Genomic DNA, 10,285 nt, shown 5'->3' on the forward strand with positions numbered 1-10,285 from the left:
ATACTCCAAATCCCCTTCTGAATGATAAAAAGTTCAAGTCAGAATCAACAGAAAACTAGTATGAATTTCTACATATGCCTTACAAAAATCAGTAAGTCTACTCCCTAACCAAATGGACGATCAGACACGTTAATGTGAAGTAATGTCTACTAATCTGAGTTAAGTTGTTCTATCTGCATCAATTTCAGTTAAAGTCCTAATAAACGACAAAATAACCAGAAAGCAGATAATAAGAAAAGGGCAAAAAATCTAGCCACATCTCACCATTCCCACCACTGGAAGCCCCAGGGACCTTACCACCATCATTTTTCATCTTGATCACTGCAATAGTTTCCTGACTGTTCTTCAACCTTTGCCCCCTATAGTCTTTTAACAAAAGCAACCAGTGACTAAAATGAAAGTCATATCATGTCACTCTTCCATTCAAAACCTCCAATAGCTTCTACTCTTACACAGTGTTTAAATCAAAGAGACGAGGCCCAGCACAGAAGGGCCCATGGGACAAGGCCAAGGTTGACATCACCTTACTACTCAACCGAGCACTACCTATTCCTACTTCCTGCTTTATTGTCCCCCACAGCACACAACACTATCTAGCATACTGTATATTTTACTTATTCATTTAGTTTACTTTCTTCAACAAAACATAAGCTCCATAAGCAGAGGGACTTTTCCATTCACTGCTGTATCCCCAGAACACAGAAAAGTGCTTGGCACACAGCAAGCATGCAATGCATATTTGTCGAACAAATAAATGAATAATATCTCCTAAAGAATCACAAAGTGAAAAGAGACCACTTACAACGTTAAAAATAAAAGCTTTAATTTTTAAAAAAATGTTGATGGAAAAAATATTTTTATTAGAACTCAAATATCTAGACCCAGAGACTTCTTCTAACAGAAAGTTTTCCTAAACTAGAGCTCAACACAGGAAAGAAGACAGCAACATTACCATTTGTTTCACTCACTTAACAATTCCCTCAGGCATTACCTTCTATGGATATTTTTGATAACAGGCAATTGCTGCCTCAGTTCTCCATTTTCTCAGAGCTTATTTCCTTGGTTTCTGCCTACCATTGACTTTGCTTGATGAAGTTTAATTGCTGTTTTCCAAGATCAATTGCTGTTGGTAAATCTCTCCAAATGCCTCAGTTTTTTTCCATCAATAAATAAGGGATTAAAATTATTTTATTGAGTGCAAAGCAGAGTATTGGTCTTTGGGAGGGTTTTAGGTGATCTAAAGGAGACTCAGTCCTTGCCCTCCAGAAGTCGATAGTCTTAAGGATGTGTTAACCAAGACACAAATTTTCTATAAATACATATGTGTTCCATCCACCTAGAATTTATAAGGCACAAAAGGAGAGGTTGGGGGAGCCCTTCACCCTTCTTCTTGGAATCAAGGAATTAGGGACATTCCCCAAATAATTCTTCTCAAGAACTGTTTTAGATCTATCTGTGAAGTTGTAGCAAGCATATTAGATCTATTTAAAATTTTCTAGCTGGTATAATAAATTGCAAGATGTAAGTATTTATTATGTTTTGCTATACTCTGTGCTTCACAAGCATTCTTTCGATTTATCCTTATGACAACCTTGAGAGGAATGATACTCTGGTAACCCCCATTTTACAGATGAACACATTGAGGCATTTTGGAAGGTTATTTGCCTTAGGGCCCACTTAGAGTGAGTGAAAGAGCTGAGATTCTAATTCAGGTACTGTATTCTCATTGCAGGATTTATTTACATGGCAACTATGCGAAACTGCATTAACAACAGCTTTATTCATCATAAAATTCCTTTCAGTTTTTAAGTGTCATCTCACTGCCTTTTGCAATTCTCACATTATGCAATGTCATAAATCCTCCTCCCCACCTCCACTACTACAAACATTTTGTGAAAAAAATGATTTATAGTTTCACTGATTTAAGAATTAATAAGCTCTCTAATTTTGGCTCCATCTACTCTGGAGAAATATGAGAATCTTACTTAACTTCTTTGATTCTCTTTCCACCTCTGAAAAATAGAGATAAATGATGTCTTCTATGTGGGTTGTGAAAAGCAATGAGTTAATATATATAAAACTATATAGTAAACTATAATGTGTAAAACTTGTAAGATATAATAAAAACATAATTGATTTCAACTATATCTTGTCAGTTTTCACATTTCCTTTGGATATTTATGGTTTGAGATATAGGAACTCCTGATTTTCTTAAAAATCTTCACTGTCTTCTGGATCTTTCAGAGCAACATGAAGAATTTTGGAAGCAGATGTAATAAGGGAAAGATATTCTCTTCTTAGTTTATAATTTCCTGTCTTTTAAAAAAAATTTTTATTATGTCGATATACATTGTGATTGATTATTGTTTCCCCATCACCAAAACCTCCCTCCCTCCCCTCCTCCGCCCCCCAACAATGTCCTTTCTGTTTGCTTGTCGTATCAACTTCAAGTAATTGTGGTTGTTATATCTTCTTCCCCCCCCCGGTTTTTTTTTTTTTTTTTTTGTGTGTGTGTGTGTGTGAATTTATATATTAATTTTTAGCTCCCACCAATAAGTGAGAACATGTGGTATTTCTCTTTCTGTGCCTGACTTGTTTCATTTAATATAATTCTCTCGAGGTCCATCCATGTTGTTGCAAATGGCAGTATTTCATTCGTTTTTATAGCTGAGTAGTATTCCATTGTGTAGATGTACCACATTTTCCGTATCCACTCATCTGATGATGGACATTTGGGCTGGTTCCAACTCTTGGCTATTGTAAAGAGTGCTGCGATGAACATTGGGGAGCAGGTGTACCTTCGACTTGATGATTTCGAATCCTCTGGGTATATTCCCAACAGTGGGATAGCTGGGTCGTATGGTAGATCTATCTGCAATTGTTTGAGGAACCTCCATACCATTTTCCATAGAGCCTGCACCATTTTGCAGTCCCACCAACAATGTATGAGAGTTCCTTTTTCTCCGCAACTTCGCCAGCATTTATCGTTCAGAATCTTTTGGATTTTAGCCATCCTAACTGGGGTTAGATGGTATCTCAGTGTGGTTTTGATTTGCATTTCCTGGATGCTGATATAATTTCCTGTCTTTAAACTGCTCTTCTTTTTGACTCCTCCAGAAGAATCTGCGAAGGGGTGACTAAGTAAGGGGTGACACTGAAGGGTCATATTTGCATAGCAGTGAAAGACGGGTCATTTGGGTTGCCTTACAAATGGTACCTGAGTGAGGCATGAACTGGAAGCTCTTGAGAGAGGCAGGTCAGTGACTCCCTGAAAACTACTCCTCCTTTCCGTGTGTAAACTATTGTGTTAAGCAAAACTGAGGGTACAAATCTAGGGAGAATTCCAAAGGGAGTTCTGGTTGGACAATATGGACTCCTGTCCCTGCCCAGACCTTCAGGAATACTTTTCTATGAGGAATGAGTAGAAGGAACGTGGAGGAATAGTGAGACTCACAGACTCTCACTAGGGCTGGAATTCTTAAGCAAGCAACGTATAAAATGATCATCCCTATGCTGGGGAGGTGGGGATTCACCCGAGGAGATATAACGGGATATGCTGACTTTTTCTGTGCCAGAATAATGATTTGGTTTGGTGCCCAAGGATGGTTTTTAATATGGCACCATCAGGCTGCAGGACCAAGATTCTCCAGGAGCCACAGTATATCCAAGTGAGCTGTGAGTGGGACCTGTCAGATAATCAGTGAAGAGAGAGGGAAAGATGTGGGGGCAAGAGTGGTAGGTGGGATTTTACAACCTTTTTATGGACAGGGTTCTAAATCAGAAATGTCATGATTACATTTTTCTCAGGCTTATGAAGTCTGAGAAACTTGGGTTTAATGTACTCAAGTTCTTTCTTTTGTAGGAAAGTCAGACCTAGATCATATGATGGTAAGTGACAGTGTTGTGTCCTGCCACCATGCGTACATACTTTTTACTACTTACAGAGTCATCTTGGGAGAGCATTAGCAATGTTGTTTATGAGGATAAATTGCTAAGAGTGAAAATTGTAAAGTAGGAAGTTATTTGTATTAGTTAGAATGTAATATCAATGAGTTTCTCTGTAAACTGTTGAAGATTATAACAGAGGAGGACATTAGCAAAAACGTTAAGAGTAAGTTGGGGGCTGAGGTGGTGCCCAGAGAAAACTCATCCATAATATTACTTAAGAACCACCTATCAAGGCAGAAGGCCACCTTATGAATATGAATGGGGAAGCCCACAGAGCAATGGGGCAGAAAAGCCCTCATGCTATGCTATTTTCAGATAGGGGATACAACCTGACCCAATATTCCATTTTTCTGGTGATTACTTTTGTATAACACACCAATAGAAAGCATGGGCATGTAGAACAAACTTCGTGAAGATGGTGCAGCTTCCACTTCCAAATTCATGAGGAGCACCCCTGAGGTTTGGTCAATTGCCCAAGAGTCTAGGGACCTTTCCTGTCACCCTGGGCAGGGAGGGAGTGTCCTCCTTCATCAACAGAAGGGAGCCAAGTGCTGGTGAAGGACTTTATACACCACACACCTCCTTGAAGTCCCCCTTTCTTTTTTCATTTGTTTTTTTCTGTTTGACTTCTCTTTTTGAGGTGGAGAGCAAATCTTTATAAAGTTAAGGAGCCTTATTTAGAGCTTTGAAATTCAAACTTAAGATAGGGAGCATACACTAAGTCCTGTAGTATGGGAACACAGAGGAGGTAGCTTGGAAAGTTGGAATGGGACAAGAAATCAGCCTTCAAAGAGTAGACGGTGCACGAGCAGGGTCCAGAAAGATGAGCTCCATGTGCAAGAACATGACGTTGGCAGCTTAGAATTAGCCATGGTGGGTGTATTTACACCATGGAAATCAGCAAACACTACAGACCAGGCCTTGATTTATTGTTTTGTTAATTGTTTTGGGGGATCAGAAATTGACACCTCAGAGTGAAGGCCTCAGAAGCAACCTCTAAAGCCAAGTTTTTCTCTGACTTCCTCTTGCCCTTCAGTGTCTCAGCGTCATTCACTCCTGAGGCAAGCCATAGCAACTAGATCAGAACTCTTTTCCCCAAAGCCGGTCATAAAGACCCCCTCCCCCAACCTTTCTGTCTTAGAGCTGGCCATAAAGAAATTCTCTGACCTGCCTTGTCTGAACATAGGTCATAAGACCCCCATTTCAGAAAGGGTCCCACCCCACACTCTGCAGGAATGGATGCTACCCAGTTAGGCCACAAAGAATGTGAACAAACAGGCCTTGCTGGGTTTCCCCACTCGGTCTATTAGCGTTAGATCATACTTTTCTTGTCCAATCACATTTCGACACAGCTGTGCCTGCTTCATAGAGCCTCAGTATAAAAATGGGCAGTTTTCCGCATATTTTTGGGTCTACATTCTGAAGACTCCCATGCTGTGTAATATAACTGTAATGTAGTAAGTTTTACTATGCCTTTTTTTCATATTAATTTCTGTTTATTAGTTGATCTTTCAGAGAACCTTCTGGGAGTTGAAACGGAAGTCTTCCCTTGGCCCCTACATTGTCTAGAGTCCACAAACAATGGAGAAGGTGCTACTAATGCATATTAAACCTAAAGGTGTGTTGTCTCTGCAGCCAATACATCATGAATATGATATGATATGAACAGTTGAAATTGTCCCCCTCTCTGGAAAAATCCTTTAACCAGGATGTGCTTGTTTGTTTTAAATTTAGTTTTCTGCTCAAATATCGTGTGCCAGTTAGTTCATCCCTAATCTCATCACCATTAATTGTATTTATTTCTTTCTTATCCTCACTTCTTCCTCCCTTTCATCTCTCCATGCCCCCCACGACATTATCTTTCATCACGGCACTTGATTGTATCTGACAATATATTAAAAATTTATTATTCTGTTTATCGTCTCTTCCTTCTCACCAGGACTAAAATAAACCAGGGTGAGTGGCATAATAAACAAACAAACAAACAAACAAACAAACAAACAAACAAACAAACAAACCAGGGTGACTGTGTCGTGTAAAGCACAGTAAAAAGAAACACAGAGAAATCTGAGGTCTTGGAATACAAGGAAGCTCGATATCCCTGTGTCCCAATGATGGTGGGTCGGGGGCACCAGCACGTGTGTAGTTGACAGTGACAGGGAGGGGAAGAGAGTAACATCCTCAAAGGAGAATGGAGGAGAGAAGTGGTCTGGGACTGGCACTGGGTCATGACCTTGAGCTTTCAGTCCTTGACCCACACTGGCTGGATGATGTCCCAGGATCCAGCATCAATGTGTGTAGCCTGGGCCAGCAGCACCAGCAGCATCTGGCAGTGCAGAGAAATGCAAATTTGGGGCCTCACCCCAGACCTACTTGTGTTGCAGAAGTCTACATTTTAACACACCCTCCAGGTGACTGTGAGGCATAGTGTCATCTGAGAGACATTGCTCCAGGGAGGAAGGGAGGGTGGAAGATCCAAATGAGCTGCGTCAGTTCTCCAGAGCTGGCAGTTCTCATCTTCCATTTTGTTCACATTTCACATTTGTCTTTAAAGGTAAAGCTCAAGAGAAATAAGATGCCCCAGACTTTACAGAGGAAATGACACGTCCAGGTGACCAAGACCAAGCGGAGACCCAGTGTAAGTTCTGTACTCCCTAGAATGCTGACCAGCTGTGTCTTCCAGAGGCCTGTGGCTAGAATAACCTCCCACCATGGCAGTGATGTCAGAGGCCATCAATGGCAGGAGAAGCTGGAGAAACCCCAGCAAGTCTGTGCCTACGGAGACTGCAGGGACTCCAGGCCTGCAATAGTGAAGGAGAGCTTGAAAGTTCATTTGATTTTAAAAATGCCTTAAATATAATTGTACCAGGAATTCCAGGTGAAGCCCTGGGCCAAACTGGTGCTGGAGGTCTGACTGCTAGATGCAAGCTCCCCCCTGGCCAGTCTTCAGATTGGGGAAGGGGAGTCCCAGAAGCAGGTGTGGGTCTCTCACAGCCTCTCTGCAGACAAGTGACATCTGGAGGTATCCAAAGAAGGCTGTGGAAAGTAAGGAAGAGACTGAGGCCTGAAGGGCAGACAGGCTCACCAGGGAGGCAGAGAGAGCAAGGAGCCAAGAAAGACGGTCTGAAAATTAGGAGAACAAAATGTTGGAGAAGCTTAGTAGCGTGGTCCAGGAGAAGAAGTTCACCAGGAAAGAACTGTGTTTTTCTTGCCTGTCTTTTAATGTCATCTCTGCCTTTAACAATAATCCTTTGTTATACCCAAACTGTTCTTTTTTTTTTTTTTGGAAAGAGGCAATTTAAAATTTTTATTGTTTGTTTTTTGTTATCAAGGTAAGACATGTTTAGTGTAAAACATTTTTTAAAACTATGGAGTAGCACACGAAATAAAATAAAAATAAAGTGAAATTCCACCACTTACTGCCAGCCTTAAAGAGTACATATCCTTCTCTTTTTTCACCCTAAACATATATATGCTTTTGTACAGTTTATGAAATCAGGATCAAAATGCACATGCTTCTTTATAAACCACTTTTTAAATTTAAGATTATGTGGGGAACATTTCTCCGTGTTATTAAATACATGTTTACAACATGATTTTTTTTAGTGGCTCCACAGTACGGACACTCCATAATTTATTCAACTGATTCCCTGTTACTGTGCACTTATTTTCTTCCAAATTTCTTGGTATTATAAATAATGCCATGATAGATGACCTTGAACATAAATCTCATAAAGCAGTTTTTAATGCAATACTATTTTATATGTTTGGAAAATCTTGCCCCAAATACCCACACTTTGTGATGCTTTGCGTTCTCCAACATATTTATTTTTTTCTCTTTTTCCATTTCAAGAATTCTCCATCATGATGATGAAATGTTTTTTTTCTTCTTCCTTCTATTTTATTTATTTTATTTATTTTATTTTTTATTTTTTATTTTATTTTGTCGATATACATTGTGGCTGATTATTGCTCCCCATCACCAAAACCTCCCTCCCTTCTCCCTCCCCCCCCCCGCAACAATGTCCTTTCGGTTTGCTTGTCGTATCAACTTCAAGTAATTGTGGTTGTTATATCTTCTTCCCCCCCCCGGTTTTGTGTGTGTGTGTGTGTGTGTGAATTTATATATTAATTTTTAGCTCCCACCAATAAGTGAGAACATGTGGTATTTCTCTTTCTGTGCCTGACTTGTTTCATTTAATATAATTCTCTCAAGGTCCATCCATGTTGTTGCAAATGGCAGTATTTCATTCGTTTTTATAGCTGAGTAGTATTCCATTGTGTAGATGTACCACATTTTCCGTATCCACTCATCTGATGATGGACATTTGGGCTGGTTCCAACTCTTGGCTATTGTAAAGAGTGCTGCGATGAACATTGGGAAACAGGTATACCTTTGACTCGATGATTTCCATTCCTCTGGGTATATTCCCAACAGTGGGATAGATGGGTCGTATGGTAGATCTATCTGCAATTGTTTGAGGAACCTCCATACCATTTTCCATCAATGCTGCACCATTTTGCAGTCCCACCAACAATGTATGAGAGTTCCTTTTTCTCCGGAACCTCGCCAGCATTTATCGTTCAGAGTCTTTTGGATTTTAGCCATCCTAACTGGGTTTAGATGGTATCTCAGTGTGGTTTTGATTTGCATTTCCCGGATGCTGATATAATTTCCTGTCTTTAAACTGCTCTTCTTTTTGACTCCTCCAGAAGAATCTGCGAAGGGGTGAGTAAGTAAGGGGTGACACTGAAGGGTCATATTTGTATAGCAGTGAAAGATGGGGTCATATGGGTTGCCTTACACATGGTACCTGAGTGAGGCATGAACTGGAAGCTCTTGAGAGAGGCAGGTCAGTGACTCCCTGAAAACTACTCCTCCTTTCCGTGTGTAAACTATTGTGTTAAGCAACACTGGGGGTACAAATCTAGGGAGAATTCCAAAGGGAGTTCTGGTTGGACAATATGGACTACTGTCCCTGCCCAGACCTTCAGGAATACTTTTCTATGAGGAATGAGTAGAAGGAATGTGGAGGAATAGTGAGACTCACAGACTCTCACTAGGGCTGGAATTCTTAAGCAAGCAATGTATAAAATGATCATCCCTATGCTGGGGAGGTGGGGATTCACCCAAGGAGATATAATGGGATATGCTGACTTTTTCCGTGCCAGAATAATGATTTGGTTTGGTGCCCAAGGATGGTTTTTAATACGGCACCATCAGGCTGCAGGACCAAGATTCTCCAGGAGCCACAGTATATCCAAGTGAGCTGTGAGTGGGACCTGTCAGATAACCAGTGAAGAGAGAGGGAAGGATGTGGGGGCAAGAGTGGTAGGTGGGATTTTACAACCTTTTTATGGACAGGGTTCTAAATCAGAAATGTCACGATTACATTTTTCTCAGGCTTATGAAGTCTGAGAAACTTGGGTTTAATATACTTGAGTTCTTTCTTTTGTAGGAAAGTCAGACCTAGATCATATGATGGTAAGTGACAGTGTTGTGTCCTGCCACCATGTGTACATACTTTTTACTACTTACAGAGTCATCTTGGGAGAGCATTAGCAATGTTGTTTATGAGGATAAATTGCTAAGAGTGAAAATTATAAAGTAGGAAGTTATTTGTATTAGTTAGAGTGTAATATCAATGAGTTTCCCTGTAAACTGTTGAAGATTATAACAGAGGAGGACTTTAGCAAAAACGTTAAGAGTAAGTTGGGGGCTGAGGTGGTGCCCAGAGAAAACTCATCCATAATATTACTTAAGAACCACCTATCAAGGCAGAAGGCCACCTTATGAATATGAATGGGGAAGCCCACAGAGCAATGGGGCAGAAAAGCCCTCATGCTATGCTGTTTTCAGATAGGGGATACAACCTGACCCAATATTCCATTTTTCTGGTGATTACTTTTGTATAACACACCAATAGAAAGAATGGACATGTAGAACAAACTTTGTGAAGATGGTGCAGCTTCCACTTCCAAATTCATGAGGAGCACCCCTGAGGTTTGGTCAATTGCCCAAGAGTCTAGGGACCTTTCCTGTCACCCTGGGCAGGGAGGAAGTGTCCTCCTTCATCGACAGAAGGGAGCCAAGTGCTGGTGAAGGACTTTATACACCACACACCTCCTTGAAGTCCCCTTTTCTTTTTTCATTTGTTTTTTTCTGTTTGACTTCTCTTTCTGAGGTGGAGAGCAAATCTTTATAAAGTTAAGGAGCCTTATTTAGAGCTTTGAAATTCAAACTTAAGATAAGGAGCATACACTAAGTCCTGTAGTATGGGAACACAGAGGAGGTAGCTTGGAAAGTTGGAATGGGACAAGAAATCAGCCTTCAAAG

The sequence above is a fragment of the Cynocephalus volans genome, chromosome 10 (assembly GCF_027409185.1).
Source record: "Cynocephalus volans isolate mCynVol1 chromosome 10, mCynVol1.pri, whole genome shotgun sequence".
NCBI lineage: Eukaryota > Metazoa > Chordata > Mammalia > Dermoptera > Cynocephalidae > Cynocephalus > Cynocephalus volans.